The sequence below is a fragment of the Aedes aegypti genome, chromosome 2 (genome assembly GCF_002204515.2).
Source record: "Aedes aegypti strain LVP_AGWG chromosome 2, AaegL5.0 Primary Assembly, whole genome shotgun sequence".
Taxonomy (NCBI): Eukaryota; Metazoa; Arthropoda; class Insecta; order Diptera; family Culicidae; genus Aedes; species Aedes aegypti.
In genome coordinates, this window is record NC_035108.1 from 367,017,132 (window position 1) to 367,037,288 (window position 20,157).

Genomic DNA, 20,157 nt, shown 5'->3' on the forward strand with positions numbered 1-20,157 from the left:
AGCTCTCAGGCCATCCTTGCCGGCTTATCGGTTTCAGTGTCCATTGAACTAACTAACTAACATTAAGTCCTTCAAAATCTTGTATAAACAATGCTATGGTCTACGCGGTTTATGGATAGCTACTTTGAATCCGTCCGACAAGATACTCTTACCCTCATCTCTGCATATCTCGGCTCTCAAAAATTCACTGTAAGAAATCAATTGTGAAATCACTCACACACTACAGCAGCGTGTTCGTAACCTTCCAAGAAGCAGCTGGCCTCTATCTGGTTCCCTGACGAATATTGTTTTTGTAACTTTTCTTCCGACATTGATACTAATTGACCAGCCCATAGAAATCTGCCGTATTTGATTGATTCATGCGTCTGCGCCACACACCATTTTCTAGTATGGTTCTTTTTTTTTGCCACTCTGGATATATGTTATCTTTGATTCACTTCAATACAATGTCAATTAATGTATTGGTGATATAAATCGTTTGACATTTCGATGTCCTTATACCAGCATGCAAATATAAAAGTGGGTACCAATTTTTGAGCTCGAGTTCCACTTATTTTGTGTGATTGTATGGTCTACCTCTATAAACGTACGTGATTCGTGCCCGTAGAAAGCCACCGGAAATATCACCGTGTTATGTAAGGCGAATTTTGTTTCCGCTTATAGGTAACCGAACCTTAGTTTGTTACGTAATCCGTATAAGTCACTATTAACAGTCAAAACACGTTTTTTCACTTCATGGGAAATGTTTTTGTCATGTGTCACTAGTGTTCTAAGGTAAACAAACTCATCAACAACTTCAAACACATCCCTAACAAACACTACCTCAGCACCTATGTATACCACCAAGCCCCCTCTATCTCTACCTGCAACTATGAACTTCATTTTGGTAGAATTACTGTTCTGCCTTATCCTCGCTGTCTCCCTCTTTACAGGTACGAAAGCCTCAACTGACCGGTGATCGATTTCAATATCGACCTTAATAGAACTGGAGCATATGCGTGATAGTGCCGTTTCTCTGCATCTCAGCACCATCGAGTGCAATGTTGAAGTAATTTCCTTACTTCAATCAGTCTAACGTCTGCCACAGCTCATTTCTTTTCACTGAGTCGTACGCCGCCTTGAAATCAATAAACAGATGGTGAGTCTGCAAGTTATACTCCCGGAATTTATCTAGGATCATTCGCAAGCTAAAAATCTGGTCCATTGTCGAAACGGTCCTCACGAAAATCAGCTTGGTATTCGCCGACGAAGGACTCCTCGAGCGGTCTCAGTCTGTTAAACAGAATTTTGTACGCCGAACTTAGCAGGGTAATCCCTCCGTAATTGTCAAACTCCAATCTGTACCCATTCTTGTAGATTTGGCGTATGATGCCATCCAACCAGCCGGCAAGCATTGCTTCGTGCACCCGTCAGAAGTTCTCAACGAATCGCTCACTTCCGTGCTTGAGAAGCTCGTCCGGAATCTCGCCTACCAAAGCAGCTCAACCTTCCTAATGAATAAAGGAAACGTTACACATTATGCATTAAGTGTTAAAAATGACCCATGACTTTGAAACGCTCTCAAAAATCCATTTTTGAAAGAATTTTCGTTCTTTTAGCTTCATAAGAAAGATATGAAACCGGAGAATTTTCTTCAGGAAAATCTCCAATTATTATTTAAAATATTCCTCCCAATATATCTTCAAAAATTTTTCAAGAATCTGTTCATGTGATTTATCCAGGAATTACTTCGAAGATTTCTCAAGGAATTTTTCAAGAAATTCCTCCGAGATAATCTACAGTAATCTCTACAGCGATTTCTCCGGGTATTCCACTAGGGATGTCATCAGTGATTACTCTAGGGATTCATCCGAGTAGAAGTTTTGATTACCATGATTTTTATGACCAGCTCCAATAGGGCTCCAGATATACTTTCAGATATTCTGTCAGTTCCTGCAGGGATTCCTCCAGTGAATCTTTCACAGCTTTCTAAAGTAAAATTGTTACTGGGATTTATCCAGGAATTTCTCCAAGCATTCTTCAAGGAATCCTTTAAACGATTTATCCTGTTCAAAGATTCATCCAGGAAAAACTCCATAGGGATACTTGCAGAGGTGTCTCCAAGTATTTCTGCAGAAGTTACACTAGAACAATCTTTTCAATTATTTAACCTCATAAATTCTTGAATGGAATAATCCAAGGATGTTTGCAGGGATTTTTCCAGATAGTCCTCTTCAGGGCTCCATGGATTAGTCTAAGGGTCGCATCAAAAATTTCTTCAGGAATGTTTTGAGCGATTCCTCCCTTAATTCCTCAAGGAATTCGGAAAATTGCTACGAGAATTACTCCAAGAAATTTTGAAGGTAATCTACCGCAGCTATTTTCAGAGATTCAGAGATTGGCCTTCTAAAATTTTCTCCGGGGATTTCTTCGAGAATTCCTCTACAAACTTATCTAAAGAATAACCATGGCATCGTTCTCCAGGAATTTTATCAGAAAATACTCTATTTATCCTGGGAAAACATGAAGAAAATCTCTTCTAAGATTCCTATAGGAAAATCCCGTCATGGATTCCTCCTTTCTAGAAATTAGTCCAAGGATTTCTGCAAGGTTTATCCAGAGATTTCTCCAGAAATATTTTTTTCAGGGATTCCTCCCGCATAATCTTTACAGTGATTTCTACAGGGATTCCTCCTGAGATGCCTACAGAGATTCGTTCAGCAGTTCACCCAGGTAATCATTCAGAGTTTCATTCACCAGTTTACCTACGTAATCCTTCAGAGATTCTTACAGGATTACTCCAGAGATCTTCCCATCAATTTTTTCAGGAATTCCTTCAAGAATTACTCCAGAAAAATCTCTACAATTGTTCTTCTAAAGATTTCCTCGGGTATTCATCCAGAGACTCCTTCAGCTAATAATAAATCTTCGAGCTGTTTAGTGAAATACCTATAAGTAGATGACAAAGACCGAATTTAGTACTATACCATTTAATGAGTCTCTGGGAAAAATTCTCGGGGAATAAGGTCCTAAAACCCTGTTCCAATTTTAGTGCTAAACGATTAAGTTTAGACTAGAAACACATGTGTACTCAATTTTTTTATGTTTTTCCTTTGTTTAAGTCCAAAAAAACATTTTTTGTTTTTTTTTTTAGATTTTGTCATACCCCTTGGTTTAAATTCAAATTTTGGGTGCATTTTGTTTTCCGTGTCCCTTTAGAAATGTCAGATACGAACAACCCCAGTGTTAAAATCAAAAGCCCTTTGGTGTTTTTCTCGACAAACCGAACGTCAAACATAATCAAAAGTGTCAAGGTTCATTTATGGACCCATTATTTTAATTAAAGTTTAAATATGTTACAGCCGTTATTTGAGCAGGCAAAATTGGTATAGTTGTTGCAGTAACATGCTCTTTCTTGTTATTAAATAAAAACAAGATTTCATTAAACGTTTCAGTACCCCATTCTTTGAGAATTAATCGGAAAAGTCTTTGAAGCGATTCATGTAGCGATTTTCTTGGAGATATGCCCTGGGAGAATTTTTTGTAGGAAAATCTTGAAGTTATCTTTTTCTGAAGAAATTCCTGGTAGAAAAAGACTTCGTGAGAAATCTTCGGAATAATTCTAGGAGGAAGCTCGAGAGGTCTACCTGGGGATATTTCTGCAAGTATGCTTTTTTCAGCAGAAAAAAACTGGAGAAACAACAGGAGTAATTCTTTAAGATCCCTAGAGGAATTTCTAGTTAAAGGCAAGAATTTTTGTAGAGATATTTCTGCTGTAATCTTTGGAGGAGTCTCTGATAAAATTTCTGGAGAAAGCTCCATAGAAATATCAGGAGAAAAAGTTCGAAGCATTCTTGAAGAAATCTCTGAAATAATTTCTTGAAAAGTTCCCGGAGAAATGCCTAGAGGAATCTCAGTAAATATTATACTGGAGAAACCTTCGGAGGAATCACTATCAAAATCTCTAGAAGCATCCTTGTAGTGGTTTTCCTACAGAAATTCCTGTAATAATATTTGGAGGAACCCCTAGGGGAAAACCTGACAGAATTCCTGGAGGAATTGAAGAAGTTATTCCTGGAGCCATATCAGAACCGGTTTGAAAATCTAGTAACGATTAAAAGTTCTTCTTGGAGGAATTCGCGGAGGAATCGATGACTTAATCCATAATGGAATTCCTGGAGAAATCGCTATAAGGATTATTTTGGAGGAATTTCTGGAGGAATCTTTGGAGAAATCCCTGGAGAAATCACAAGAAGTGTGTCTGAAGAAATGGCTGGTGGAAATATTAGAGATATTTCGGGAGGAACTCTTGATTATATCTCTGGAGATTTTCCTGAGGGAATTCTTGGAGTTATATATAAACTGGTCTAAGAACATAAATAATTACTAATATTTAACCCCAAGCGGTGCGGTGTGACCAGTAGACTGATGCAAATTTTGAAGTTTTTGCTCCCCTATGCTTAATTGTCGTCAATTATGATGAAAATCAATCTCCCAAAATTTAAAGTGATTTGGAAGAAATTTGGTTGTGCACACGCCATTTGAAATTTGTATGAAAATAAGACCACATTTTGATGGGATGTAAGGATAGTTTGTTATTATTGATTCCAAAGTCTAAATCATGCTGAGATGATCCTTCAATTACTTTCAGAGCAACACTGACCTTCTGCTGTAGAACATACCGTTTTGCTTCGAATTTCCGGACGCTTCGAAAGCCGGACACCTTGCACATTTTCTTATTTTTTTGTAATATTTCAGTTAATGTAACTGTGATATTATTTCACAGATCGATTCTTTTATTTTTAAAGTTTATTGTAAATACCAATTCATCGTAGTGGGTTCAAAAACGTTCAAATTGAAATAAAAATGAATTTCGTGTGAAGTCGTCTGCTTATTTACTAGTCTGGTAAACAGTTTCCTAAGAATGGTGCTTGGATATGTGCCCAGTGTTTTAATAGCCAGTATGTATTTCGTTTCCATAATAAGTGATATATTGCAATTTTAGAGATAACTTTCCGTTCTGCGGTTGAACAGAAAGCTACCGCAGCAGTCACATTACTGATTTTCACAAAGCATCACCGTCGGCTGCGATGATACCTTGGAAACCAAACTGATGATGGTTGTTTTCGGCTGTTTTTCAAAGCTTTGGACTTTATTGTAAATTTTGCACCCTATCGGACGCGACGATTTGTAATCGTCGCCGGTGAAACCGTCGCCAAAATTGTCGCCAGCCAAGCAACCACTGTGAATTTGACGTTTTACCAGTGTTACCAACACAATGACAAATCACCTCCTATGATTGATTATCTGGCATTTGACGTTTTACCAGTCTTCAACACAAAGGCAAATCACATCCTTTGATTGGTTTGCTGGCGACGATTTTTTCAGTCTATTTGATAGTTGGCGGCGCGTTTTGCTGCGAATGAAACAGACAATACTAGCATACTTTGATTAGATGGTTGCATTCAATGATACAATGATTCTCAAGGCTGCGGTAGAACTTTGACAGCTGCGGTAGAACTTTGACAGCTGTGGTAGAACTTGGCGGCTACCGCAGAACGAAAAATTTTCAAAAGAACCGTAATACATAACGAAGAATGTGTATTTTCGTCGAAAACTAGCCACATTTACTTGATAAACGCGATAAAATGTCGTTATTTATAGTTAAATGCCAGTGTCCGGATTACGGAGCATGATAATCAGCTGCTTCGAAACCCGGACATCCGTGATTGTGGAATAAAATGTGCCGTGATTTGAACCAAAATCAAGAAAACTAGATCTTTCAACAACTTTTACGACATTGCCATATTTTACAACGGATAAGCTACGTTAGTCAAAATATACTGTATTGCATAAAGTTAAATTCTTCTACATTTTTAATGGAAGCCATACCAAGTAATACCAATGGTCGGAGGTGACCGAAAGTTGAAACCTTGAAGGTTTTCTAAAACTAATATGGAAAACCATTCTATGCAAATCCATCAAAAACACTAATACCGTTTTTAGTTCATATTACGGACAGCTTCAAATTCCGGACACTCTTCTTTGTATGGAAAACATTTTACACAAAATTTTTAAATTTTCACCGTTCAAAAATTCTCATTATCGAGGCCCGTTTTAAGATTAATTTCCCATAGATATCTATGCAAATTTATAATGCTCAACTGCCTAAGATGTCTATTTAGTGGTTTGGTGATTTTAATTGATGATTTTACTTTTCTATTTATGATTTTCATGAGCTGTCTGGAATTCCAACCAAAGTGTACAGAAGTGAGACAAAAGTGGGGTAGCGGAATATGAATCATGAAAAGTTCACACATTTCTATTTATTCAAAATTGCTCATGTGTCGGAAACAAAATCTTCACCCACCATTCAAATGTTAAGAGTTACGAAGGCTCTATAACGCGAAGGAATTATGTATATTGATATATTTTAAATGCATTTGACGAGTTATACTGCAATGGAGCTGGAAGAATCCTTAATATAAATCAAAACGATACAATGTGGTGAAAGGATTTGACCGTATTACTTTGGACCAGTATCACTATGCGTTGGTCCCACGATAAACTAGCATCGGACCAAATGTCTTGTCAATAAAGATAGAAAAAAATATCCCTTCCAACCGTGGGAAAGCCACCATAATTGCCCTGTTCTTAAGTAATGCTTCAAATTGCAAAATTAGTCCCAGCACTTATCTGCCGTGGTGACAAAAACACCTCCTTCGGGTGGGTATTCCACCAATGTGTCATCGTTAATTTATTAAAACTTCATTAGCAAGCTGATTAATAGCAGTCACGCCCCGAAACACATGTTCCCTGTCGTCTCAAGTGTGTGGAATCCTTCGGTAAGCCCTCAAATGATATATGCAAAACGTCTCTGATTATGATGGTATTGCAGTTCGCGTCCGCAGGGCTGACAGCCCACGAAACAGACCCGCTAAAAGCGATGCATTCTTATCTGTCAGTTTTTTGTTTTCTTATGTCGATTCTTGCATTCGCTTCCTTTCCAGTTCCTGCAATATGGCTTTCCCAAGCGTGCACTGCACTTCCTTTTGTAACCTGTGTTGTTCAGCTGGGAATATCTGTTGTCCTTTGGGACGTTTTCGTACCGTCGAGGAACATTCAATATCACGATTATGCTTATGAGTTTATTAGGGACGCTGAAAAAATATGGTTTGGTTTGGTTTGGTCGTATGTTGCAAGCTTAAATCAACCAAGTGATTTTACTTTGCAGTGATCCTTTGAATGACAAAAACAACGCGAGTAAAGAAAAACTGTTAAACGATGAAATACCTAGACTGCATTTGCATATGTAATAATGTTGTTCGTTTTTGTCGAAGAGGCAAAATCTTCACTACTGTGCAATTGGATACTGGAACATTTGTAAAGTGAGTGCGACATCTTTCCGGGGTCTTGTTTTGGTAGCAGTACCGAACCGACCGATGTCAGATGGATACACGTGATTGTTGATTAGGCCGGTGCAGGCATGGCAGGAAGGGAAATGAAGAATGACTGGAAAGAGAGAGATCTAATAATTAAAATGTTTTGGGTAATAAATCAGTTTCTAGTGACATCCGACAGCGTATTACGGTTTTATCAATTAGTTTATGTGGGAACTTCGGTTTTTGGGACTGAACTCAGGAAACTAGTTGATATTCATTGTAAGACAACAGAGAATCCTGACTATCCAGGATTCGATAATGTAGGTTAACTGTTCCAAAGTGTACCTAACTCAATTGTAAACGGTAGGGTAGAATCACCGGTTTTGGCCATACGCCAGTTTTAGCCATAGTGGATTGAAATTAAACACCGTTTTATCTAACCAATAAGCATGAAACCTTTTGTGTTTAGTAGATCAAGTTCACAAGATAGAGCAACATTCATTTACTCGTCCGAATTGATTCAAAACATAAGAAAAACAATTATTTTCCTTATAATTCTAACTCCCATACACCTAATTTGGCCAGAGTACTTCTACATTTGACGTATTTGTTGTTTAAATACGGTTTTCCATATAATTTTTATTGACACTCTCTCTTAGACTGGCCAAAACCGTTGCTTTTACCCTACTTCATTTATCGTTATTACCGTGTTGATTCGGATTGCCCGAACACTTTGAATCCCGGACACTGGTTCTAATTCCGCAACTAGGGTGGTCAATGTCTCTTACGGCTTAATCCAGCCAACGGTGTTTTGAAAAAAAGTTCGTGGACACAAAAGTCAATTTGGACAAAATGAGATGTAAAATTTTGAAAAATAATGGAATCGTTCTGGTGGACTTTGATCGATTGGGAGTCGTGGGGTCGAAGTCCACCAGAACGACTCCATTATTTTTTACAATTTTACATCTCAATTTGCCCAATTTGACTATTGTGTCTACGAACCTCAGGTTTTTTTCGGCTTTAGTTCATCCTTTAATTATTATTCCGTCAACTTTTTTAAATGCAACACGTAGAATACGAGTTTTTGTTTTCGTGATATACTCTTGAAAATTAATTATTTAACGACAAGTCAACTTTCATGCAAGTTTGTCAGCTTGTATGGTGATTTTTGTGCTCAATCTATTATAATTAATATCATAATAATTTTTTAAACATTGAACTGCCTTACTGTATACAGTAGGGCAGTTCAATGTTTATAAATGTTTGAAAATACAATCTCCCATATCTTCCTTACCATCATAACCATGGAAATAGTGTTTTGTGAAATTTTCAGCTTTTTCGGAGGTGACTTAAAGGTGGCCCAAAGACAAAGTAGGTTTATATGGAAATTACTATGGAGAACATTTGAAAAATGTTTCTAACACATCAGTACTGTAATGTAAATAAAAACTTATCATCCTGTAGTTAAAACTCTTTCTTTAAACCTTAATGAAGGATGTTGCTGAAGAAACAAATCTCTTTTGAGGTAATTTTTTTTGCGATGTTTGTAGATGTTTGCAGGGCTATAATCCCATATGAAGCTGAATAATGGTAAACAAACTCATGAATATCTCTTTTCCTATCCATCAGATTGAATTGCTTTCTTCAGCAAATTTCTTTATTATGGTTCGAAGAATGAGTTTTTACTATAGGATGATAAGTTTGTACCTATATTCCAGTACTAACGTGTTTGGAACATTTTTCAAAATTTCTCCATAATAATTAGCATATAAACCTATATCGTATTTGAGCTACCTTTAAATCACCACCTAGAAAGCTGTAAATTTCACAGAACACTATTTTTATGGTAAGGATGGTGAGGAGACTATGGGAGATTGTATTTCCAAACTTTTTTTATATTTTGAACTGCCCTAGGTACAGATTTACATTTTTGGGTGCAGAAGAATACGAATGCGTGAAAGTGGAAATTGTCGGAGTAGCTAAAAAGCTGATTTTCGTCGTATTTTTTAACTTACTTACCAGTTATGCTAAGTTCTGGGTGGCCACTGCTGTACGTAGAAGACGTCTGCATTCGACTAGATTCATTGCTGTCATTCGCCAGCCACGCATTCCACAAAGGGTCCGCAGATCGTCCGCGGTCGATCACAACCCATCTTGCTCGCTTCGCACCACGTCGTCTTGTGCCGGTCGGATTATTTTCTGAAACCATTTTCGGATTGTTATCCGATTCTTGTGACATGTCCAGCCCAACGCAACCTTCCAATTTTTAAGAGATGGACGATGGTTGGTTCTACCAGCAACTGGTGCAACTCATGGTACATCAGCCTTCTCCGCGTTCCGTCTTCCTTCCATACTCCACCGTAGATGGTCTGCAACACCATCCTCTGCATATTGGGTTCATGTATCGTGCCCATTGAGGAGTACCAGTGCAGTGTAATCAGCGTTTTGTAGATGGTTAACTTCGCGCGATGACGAACTTTGTTCGATCGAAGAGTTCTGCGGAGTCCAGAGTAGGCACACGATCAGAAAAGTATTCTGGAAAACGTGAACTGTCAAAAATACACCATGTACTACCATCATGTTTACGCATAAACATGATCTTGTTAATGGTGTATTTTTGCTTTTTTACGAGTTCACGTCTGCTGTTCACGGATACGAGAACGGATTTTTTTCTGTGCACGATTTCCAGCAACGATACGTATCTGGATTTCTCTGCTGGTGTCTGTGTTACCAGTAAGCTCAAGTACACGAATTCTTGGACAACCTCGATTTCATTACCGTCAATATGAACTCAAGATAAGGGGCATGACATGTCCTCTCTTGAGCCCCTTGCTATCATGAACTTTGTCTTCGACACATTTATGTTCAGTCCAATTCGCCTAGCTCTAGCCCTCAGTCGGACGTACGTATCCGCCATTGTCTCAAAGTTCCGTGTTACAACATCTATGTCGTTGGCGAAATTAAGTAGCTGAACGGACTTTCTGTAGATCTTGCGACTCGTATCTAACCCCGCTCTTCTTATCACACCCTGTAACACAATGTTGAACAGTAAACACGAAAAGTAATGGCTTGCCGTAACGAGATTCGCAAGGACTCGAGAGTTTCCCTGATACTCGGACTACACACAACACTTGCTCCATCGTCGCGACGCACAGTGGCCCAAAGCTGGCCAAAAGTCAAAAAAATTAAGTTTGCACATCCCTTCTCGAATATATTTTCTTGATTTCTTCAGTTTTGAATAACAATTCCCCAAAGTTTCAGATCGATCGGTGTATATTTCGATTTTTTACAACATGTGACCTGGAGAGATGTCAGCTGAAATTGACCCTTTTGAATTATTCAAATTTCGTGAAGGCTATTCTATGGAAATTGCATGGTTATTCTATGGAAAGAATATACCTTAGGCTTTTTTTTTGAAGATTTTTCAAACCATATTTGATATGTTTACCATTTGAGAATGTCAAGAAGTGTATAACATAGAGCTCCTTCAAAAATAAGGCATTTTTTCAAAGGTAGTGCAAGATATCTGGGAAACGCTCTAAAATTAACATTTACCCCTCAATGTGTGGCAAATATTCCATAGTATCCGATGTACTATGCCTTACCCTGCGCTTTTTTGCGCCAAGATATGAAAAAATATTGTTTAGTTACACTACGAATCAGCCGATTAGACCATCATGCTTGATAATAATATCGCATTTTTTACCTTTATAAGCTTCCGGAATAGATCCAAAAACCACCTCGACCTTGCCCACGACATTTAACTTCAAATTGGTATCAAAATAATAACGTTTCATTTGATTTTGATCTGGATACGGATTTCATTGATTGAATTACAAAAATGTGCTATTTTAAACTAATTCTGTCAAATGTACCGGAAATATAGATTTTCTGTTTCAGCAACTATATCTATCAAATTACCTCTAAAAATCATGTTTAATCAAATAATTAGCATTTTTGAACGTTTTGAATGAGAATTGTACTTTTGTATGGGATGCGGCCACTGTGCAATGCCTTGATCAATCTTATCAGTTTGTCCGAGAAACTGTATTAGTGCATAATCTGCCATAGCTGATGTCAGTATTATGTGATGTGTGAGTACATTGTATTCGCGGTATTTCTGCAACTCCTGGCGGATGGCGAATATCTGATCCGTTGTTGCCCCAGGCAACAAAAATATACAGTCGAAGCTCGTTATAACGACAACTTTTAATGCGACAAAAGCTCTTTCTAACGACATTTCCCGGTCCCTGGAAGTATATTTCAGTATTGTAATCATTCTCTCCAACGACTTTGCTCTATTACGACGGTCACTTGCGATGTCGTTATAACAAGCTTCGACTGTACGTACAAAGAAATCATCTGCAGGCTTTGCATGTGCAAAATTTCACTTATGAGATGTCGCAAAAAGGCCTTCTACGTACAAAAGTGGAGGCGATATACGTGCACATATTAAGTGATAATTAATAGCATACACTGCAAGTGTATAAATTTTCTACCGAACTAACCTGTGATCTTATGCGACTTTACTTATGATAACAAATGTTGATTGGACAACTGCAACGGATTGATTCAACTTACTTTGTACGAGTATACGGGACGAAACCAAATGTACAAATGAACTCAGGAAAAAAGCGTTTTATGTGAGGAAACTCATCAATCTGACGATTTTATCCACCATGTTTTACGAGTTTGATGTAATTTGTATGAATAAATGAGTTATTGCGTTAACTTTTATGCGACTTCTGGTTATCTGGGCAGCCTATGGGACCCTATCCGTGAAGCTGTGACCGCAACAAGGCGAAACGACTGGTTCGATGAAATGTGCCAGAGAGTGACAGATGTGAATAATGTCGCCAGAAGCCGTCCGAAGTAACAATTATAGCTGAACCGCAAGAGTAATATCTGAACATTGGCTGAATAATGGTGTCCAAGGCTGAACACCGTGTCAACCGAACAACAATTTGAAGAAAAGCGTATTAAACACTCTTTTTCAGCATTACATTCAAAGCTGAACTCAAGTTGAACAAACTATTTTCCATCAACAGTTTTTACTTTTGTTCAGCCAACCTGAATGATTGATTGTAGCAATAATAGAACCCAAAACTATGAACCTGTAAATATTTTAACATTTCTTGGTTTATTGTTGAATAATGGATGAATAAGCGATCGTTAAGCTTTCGAAGGTTGTCATCTGTTCTAAAAATATAAATGACGTTAATGAAAGGGACTTCAATAAGCGCATGCTAGATCTTTATTCGGCCTTCCATATAGCTTCAATTAACCCGTAGGCAACGGGGCTGACATACAAAATTCAATTTGCTCGTGTTTGAGCACAACTCAATATTTTTATGAAATTTTGAGGATTGTTTCACTATTAGTTGTAACGTCATAAGTAATGGGAAAGTCTACAGCCTACACCCAGTCAACCACGTATCGTATAAGAATGTGCATCCAAAATCACATATTCATGCGTCCAAAATCAGTATCGCACAAGAGGCCAAATTAAGCGTTATCAATGTCAATACAAGTTGTATATAAATCCCCAATACGATTCACTAACAACAATCTGTGTTGACAACAAAACATGTCATAAATAGTGCAACATGGAATCGGCTTAAGTTGTATAAACTGACAGATTATCAATCCAGAAAGCATCATATGAAATCGCAATAACTTAGCAAAAATTGCCACCCAAACTTTGTATCTGCTGACGACGGGTCCCAAAGAACGGCAATGCAAGTATCGCTGTACATGAAACATGTTTTAAAATTGGCAACTAATCACTCATCGCATATATAACCCTTGATGGTATAGTGGTAAGGTGTTCGTTTCCTGATCCAGAGGTACCGTGTTCGAGACTCGCTGGAGACTTTTTTTATTTTCATCCAAATTTTGTGGCATCGTATATCTGATCGCAAAAAGTCTGAAAAATTCGTGCCAAGTACGCATATAGCCTCCACTTTGGTAGGTATATAGCCTTTTCATGCATTCTATACGATTGAATTGGTTCATTTAGAATTATGTATAACAAAAGTTATACCAACCAAAATGTTGACTGGGCAGTCTACAGTCTAGTCTTCGAGTATTGATGACAAAGTTAATCCAGAAATTCTCTGAGTCAGGTAGGGTAAAAATCATATAAACTTCCTTTTTGGAGCTCATTTATCATTTGGAAACGAAATATTTTAATACAAAAAGTGAACAGAGCAGTTAATTGTAATAAGTTACGATACACCAGAGGATTAAGAAACGCATAGTTAACCTAGAATATGCTAAGGCCACCAGAACATTCTGAAGTGTTGACCATAATAACTGAGACCAGTCGGTTTCGTCGCTGGTTTTCGTGAGGCCGCTCAGAAACGGATAAGATGTTTACTTTGCGAATGATCTCAGATAAATTCCGGGTGTATAACTTACAGACCTAACATTTGTTCATTGCTTTTTAAGCAGCACATGATTTAATGAAAAGAGATGAGCTGTGACCAATAATGTATGAATATGGTTTTCTGGCGAAACTAATATGACTGATACGTGCTACGCTAGATGGTTCGAAATCTAGTGTTCGGATTGCAGATGATCAACTTCGTTCGTGACGTTACACGGATTGAACCAAGGAGAAGCTTTTCTTAGCATTGCACTCGAGGCGTGCAGAGAAACGGCGCTATCATCACACGGTCGCGCAAATGGTCCGTGGCTTTGCGGACGATATCGACCTCAATGGAATCGATCGCAGGTCAGTGGAGGAGGCCTTCGTGGAGACAGCATTGGCGTAGGAACAGGGGGGGCCAGGGTGGCCTGGCCCCCTCCAGAATCATCCAGGCCCCCCCCCCCCCAGAAATTTTTGATGACAATAAAAAAAAATTAAAACAAACAAACAATTTAACATAAAGCAAAATCTTCTGAATCAATGCACATACATGACTATTGTTATTCACTTAAATTTCTTCAGTAGTAACATTATTTTATGTTGAACAACACAGTAACGAGAAAACCTCGCTTGTCTTATACAGCATCAGCGTGACGGTTCTGACTACGGTGAATCACGCGGCAACGGAAAGTTTATCCGTCCGACTGTAGATCGATTAGTTACTAGTAGAACTAGCTTCTTGTTGTATTCGATAAGCGCAATTTTTCGACATCTCCGTTGCCAAAAATACCGTGGTACAAAAAAAGCGGAAGTTTGATTCCAAAAATTCGTTTGTTTTTTTTTTCAGAATAATCCAAATAATGTTTCAGCATAAAGCAGCATATTTACTGCATTCTGATTTCTCATGTTTTTGGAGGATACCCTGCCCGAGGTATGTGGTGATGATGATGATTTCCCTTTTAAAAATTCACTTAAGAAATCCATACATTACCCCTCTACCGGCAGCTTTATTTTACCACTAATAATATTCAAATCACGATAACTTTTTTGTATCTTGATATTTTCGCTCCATTTTTTCACAATCTCTCAAAAAACTCTTCTAGTTTTAGAATATGTGTTGTTATTGATAATTGGTCATATGGATCCGGAGATATTCCAAAATTTCTTGGGGGACCGACGCGTAGCCATGACCCACGTAAATATCTCACACTACAAAATTTTTATCGTATTCGGATGTTCATTCCTCGGAATGATACATTAATGCGAGTTTGTTATGAAAATATGACGCAATTTGGTGCAGCCGTCTTTGAGTAATAAACATTTATGTTTATGGTACCATGATAGACAAATAAAAATCTTTAAAACTCTAAAAAATCTCATATCGTAATTTTCTGATTTCTCCAAGAATACTGAACCGATTTGTATAATTTTTTCAGAGTAACTCCTTATTACCTGCCATTGTATAGTACACATTTTATTTTATTTTTGATAAATCTACCAAAAACAAAATGGTCAACATAGACACTCACAAGATGCGACGCGAGACTGAACACAACACTTATTGTTCCTACAAACATAAAAAGGATTTAAACATTTACCTTTTTCGTCGACCGGTTTCGGGCTCGATGTTGCCCATCTACAGGAAGATGTCCAACTGTCTGCCATAGACATTTTATATGGAGAATGTTGGTCCCCCAAGGAACATCGGAATATCTTCAAAACAAGAGCACCAGTGATTAATATCGACACGAATTCTTAAACTAGAAGAGTTTTTTGATATCTTGTGAAAAAATGGTGCAAAAATATCGAGAAACAATAAAGTTATCGCGGTTTGAATATATTTTAGCTGTAAAAAATGCTTCCGGTAGAGGGGTTAACTTCGACTCGTATATTATGAGAAAAAGAATTGCAAAAAATAGACAAAGTTACTGTAGGAATTTTTCAGACAATATATAGTGGGAATTTTTGGGGAAAAATAAGGCATAACTTTCAAGGAATTTCGGCATGGTCAAGTTTTCTTCAGATGAATGGTAGAAATTTAAAATTGGTCTGAAAAAACAAAAAACTGGTCTGAAAAAATGTAACAAAATCAACCATAGTGTTGTATTTCAGCTCTCTTTGATTTGGATTAAATTTTTTAGGTACCGTCAAACGGGGCTTCTTTTGACATTATTTCCACATTATTTAACTTTGAGGAATTGTAACTATTAGAATTATTGATAGATATTGATAATTCTTGCCTATATTTAAGTTGTATATGTACGTAACAAATGTGCAAAATATGAGGCAAATCCATCACGGAATAACAAAAATGCTTGAATAGCAAAAAAAAGTGTGTCCTTCAAGACAAAAAAGGGGCTACTTTGGACATTTTCACTATTTGATAATGAAATCATTTTTTTCTTATAGCTTTCAAACTGATTCTATAGATTATCGTCCACTGTGATGTTATTGATTGTTATTGATTGTTATTGATAATCATAATTTAGAAAATTGCAAAGCTACAAACAATTACACATATATAACAAATTTCAACGAAACATGCCATTCAATATTCTCAGCTTGCAGTATGAAACTTAAACTTGCAACTTCCTCTTAGTAGGAACTATCAGTTACGAATGCTTGATTTTTAAGTTGACATAAACGAACAATGTAACTACTAGGTACTGCGATGATTAATGAGTTTTTTACAAAAACTGGTTTTAACCTTCTTACAACCATAAGAAGGCTATAAAGATCGCTTGAAAAACCGACTTTTGATCCGAGGCCCGGATTTTTTTAAATAGTTTTCTCAAAAAAAATATTACAAATTCTTCCGCAAAGTTCATAAAATGTCCTTTAAGATATTTCCAACCCCTAGGATAACTTTTGCTTCCGAAATAAGCATAGCGGTGAAGGAATCTGTAGAGAAACATGTAGAAAAATAACTGGGAAGGAGAAAATTCATTACGATATTCAAAAGAAATTTGTTTTGATCTTCCTTGAAACACTTCTTTAGAAATAATTTTACCAATTTTTTAAAGAAGATTCTGATGGACCTTTTTGAGAAATTTGTTTTATTTGTTAATTCATTAGAGAGGTTTTAACTACCCTGTAATTTATCTCTAGAGAAAATATTTTAATTTTTTTTCCATTCTACCATCGCCCATGTATCGTATCTACTTGCTTCAACATTTAATTGTTTTTCTTTCCCTCGCATGACGCTTTGAGGAACTTTGTACAAAAATCTTGCCATACTCCAAAAAGCAACATTTTATAGAATATAAAAAAAATATTATGGGAGTTTTATATAATTACACAATTTTTATATTTATGGTTTCTGATTCCTGAAAGTCCATCAGGAATTTCTCAACAAATTTTCAAAGTAATTCTAAAGCTTCTACTAAGATTTCAATTCATAAAAAATTACATTTTCGCGTTAAACTTCTACAGTACTACAAAATAGTCTAAAATATACCCTTCAAAAAAGCTTGTGTAGAATTCCTAGAGGTAGGAAAAAAATGGTTCTACATCAATATGTTTAACATAGTATTATGAAACTTCGTTCATACAAAATATTATGTTAGATTTTAGTTATGAATACTTTCAGTATAAATTCCATTCGTTTATTTTTTATTTTCCATCAGAAAAGACGTTGAAAAATAACAAGAGTAGTAGTAAATCCTACAAGAACCACTTAAGCTTTTCTGTAAGGTATATTATCAACAAACAAAAATTCTAAGTTTCAATTCTTGAATTTTACGACAGGAATTCAATAAAAAATTTCCCAATCATATTTAAGCTGCAACTATTCTAAAACTTACTAATAAAGTTATTTCAAGCCTTTCTTTAGAAATCTGATGCAATCCCTAAAAATATTAAAATATTCCTCGAGTAGTTTTTTACCAAAAAAATGGAGGGTGGATGAATTTTTAAATGTTGTTTATGAAAGAATCCTGAGATTTCTATTCGTAAAACATGGAGTTATTTCTAGAACCTGACAGAATACTTGATGGAGCTTCTGGAGATTTTTTTTTTGAAAAGTTCAAGAATAAATTGCAAATTCTTAGTGAATCTGATAAATGAATTCTTAAAAAAATCCTAAAAAAATCATTGGTGCGGTTTAAAAAAAATCTCGGGAAAATGCTTAGATGGATCTCTGGTCATTTTTTCGGAAGAATCTCAGGGAAAAAATATTATTACTCTCTTAGAAATCCCTAAACAAATTCCTCGGGAAATCTTTGAATATTTTCGAGGAAAAATTTTTGAAAGAACAGTTGAACGTATTCCGCTAGAAAGTTTATAGGAATATAAGAATTTTTCAATAGTTCTAAGTTAGGCATTTTTGAGAAAGAAAAATATTTTCAAAAGAGGTTTGAAGGAATGCGCGATGTTGCTCCTTGGTCTACAAAAAAAAGTAAAAAATAATTATCTGTGAAAAAATACAGATTGATTTGCGAAGAACTTCATTGAGAAATCATAAATAACATTTTCCCAATTGATTTTTTTAATTGCTCGTGATTTTTTTTGTGGAATATAACGAGGAATTTTCAAAATTCAAAGTAACATCTGGAAGAGTCAATTATTTTTTTGCAGTCTGGATAATTTTTGCTGCGATTTTTTCAAACTGTCCTGTAGAGAAACTTTAGAAAGAACTTTAAAAGCAAAGTTGGAAAAACTGTTGGCGAACTCTCTGAAGAATTCGTGAAATGAATCCTTGCTTGGTGATTTTGAAGACATTTTTGGTGAGACTCCTAGAATTTTTTTTACTACATTTTGGAGAAATCCTCAGAAATTCCTGAAAATCCTAAACAAATTAAATATGAACACAGGAGGATACTCAAAACTAACAATTTAAATTTATATAAAATGTGTACTTAGAAGACGTTCCAGGAGAAATGATTAAAACAATTCGTAATGCATTCTCAGGTTGAATTGTTTAATATATTTTTTAAGCAATTCGATAGAGATTCTTCGAGAAATTTTCTGGTGAGATCAGATAGTCTGAGAAAATTTTCCGTGGGAATCCCAGTGAAAACTGTTAAAGAAGTTCTTGGAGAAAGCACTGAAAAGTACGAACATAATACATGAAGAAATTCTCGTAGGAGTTCTCAGAGGAATTAAATACCTTAAGAGATCAAAGAAGAAACACAAGACATTCCTTGTGTGTTCTTTTGCTAGAATTCTGGAAAGATTATCAAAAGAATAAATCTTTTTCGTATCGATAATTGAGAATTACAAAAATCACTGATGTGCCGCAAAATGAGATAAAATAAGAAATGAATGAAATCAATACATATCTATACAAAATACGAAATTTGTGAAAATCGTGATTATTACGACCGACATTACTTCGGTAAAACAAGTATTTGCTAGGCCCCCCCTAGGCCCCCTCCAGAGAAAAATCCTAGCTACGCCAATGGGAGACAGCGAGGATAGGCCTGACCTGAGATGAGACTCGCGGAGACGGTCTTCTTTTTCTGCGATTGCTGAGTTTTTTTTCTTATTCCACTCAGTGTTTACATCAATCTTGCACAAGCCATTCAAGCTCTCACATGTCCAACTCAGCAAAAAAAACTGTTGCGTTTGCATCACACCGAAGCATAAACGGCATTTTGAGTGAAATTTCATGCAAGCAAACGTATACGTTAACGTTAACGTTTTAATAACAAGTCTTGTGTTTAGATTTATCAACATCCTCGGAAAAACTGCTCCGCTGACTGAGATTTTTAACAATAGTTTATTTAGAATACAATACTTTTCACTTTTTCAGCCGTAAAAACGACGGGCTGCATTTGACGTTTCGTAACAACTGAATCTGGGCTGCATCTGACGTTGATATTTTTCCTCTTCACGAGTCTCTCTCAGGGCCTGACCATAAATTAAACCAAAATGGAGTACTTGATTTGATGTAAATATAGAGGTAGGCCTAGTGGTGTTGGTGCTGACGTAGTGTTAGATGGGGATTTGTCAAAGTTTTTGAAGAGTTTGCCTATCTTGGAACACTACTTGTGACACGTGACAATGATGTTTCCCGCGAAATGAAAAGAAGAATTGCGGCTACGAATAAGGCCTTTTACGAATTACGTAACCAGATTAGGTCCCGCAACGGTTCCGGGTCGAATTTGGCCGTATGCCGGTTGGCCGGTTTAGCTGGCGCGGTAAATGGCTGGGCATGGCGTACCATTGGTACCTCGCGTACCTGCAGGAACGCGGTCCTTAGCCTCTTGCCAGCAACTCCTATCCCTACCTCCTCGTGGTACTGGCCGGGGTACGAGTAACCTTGGGGAAGATCGGGTAACCAACCCCCGGTGGGAACTTTGGTCGTATGCTGACAGGGAATGGGGGGTTTGCTTCTGCAAACCTTGAGCGTCTGTACTCCATGTTAGGAGCGGCTCACAACAGCGTCTGTTCCCCATGTCAGGGGCGGCTGATCAAAGTCCGAGT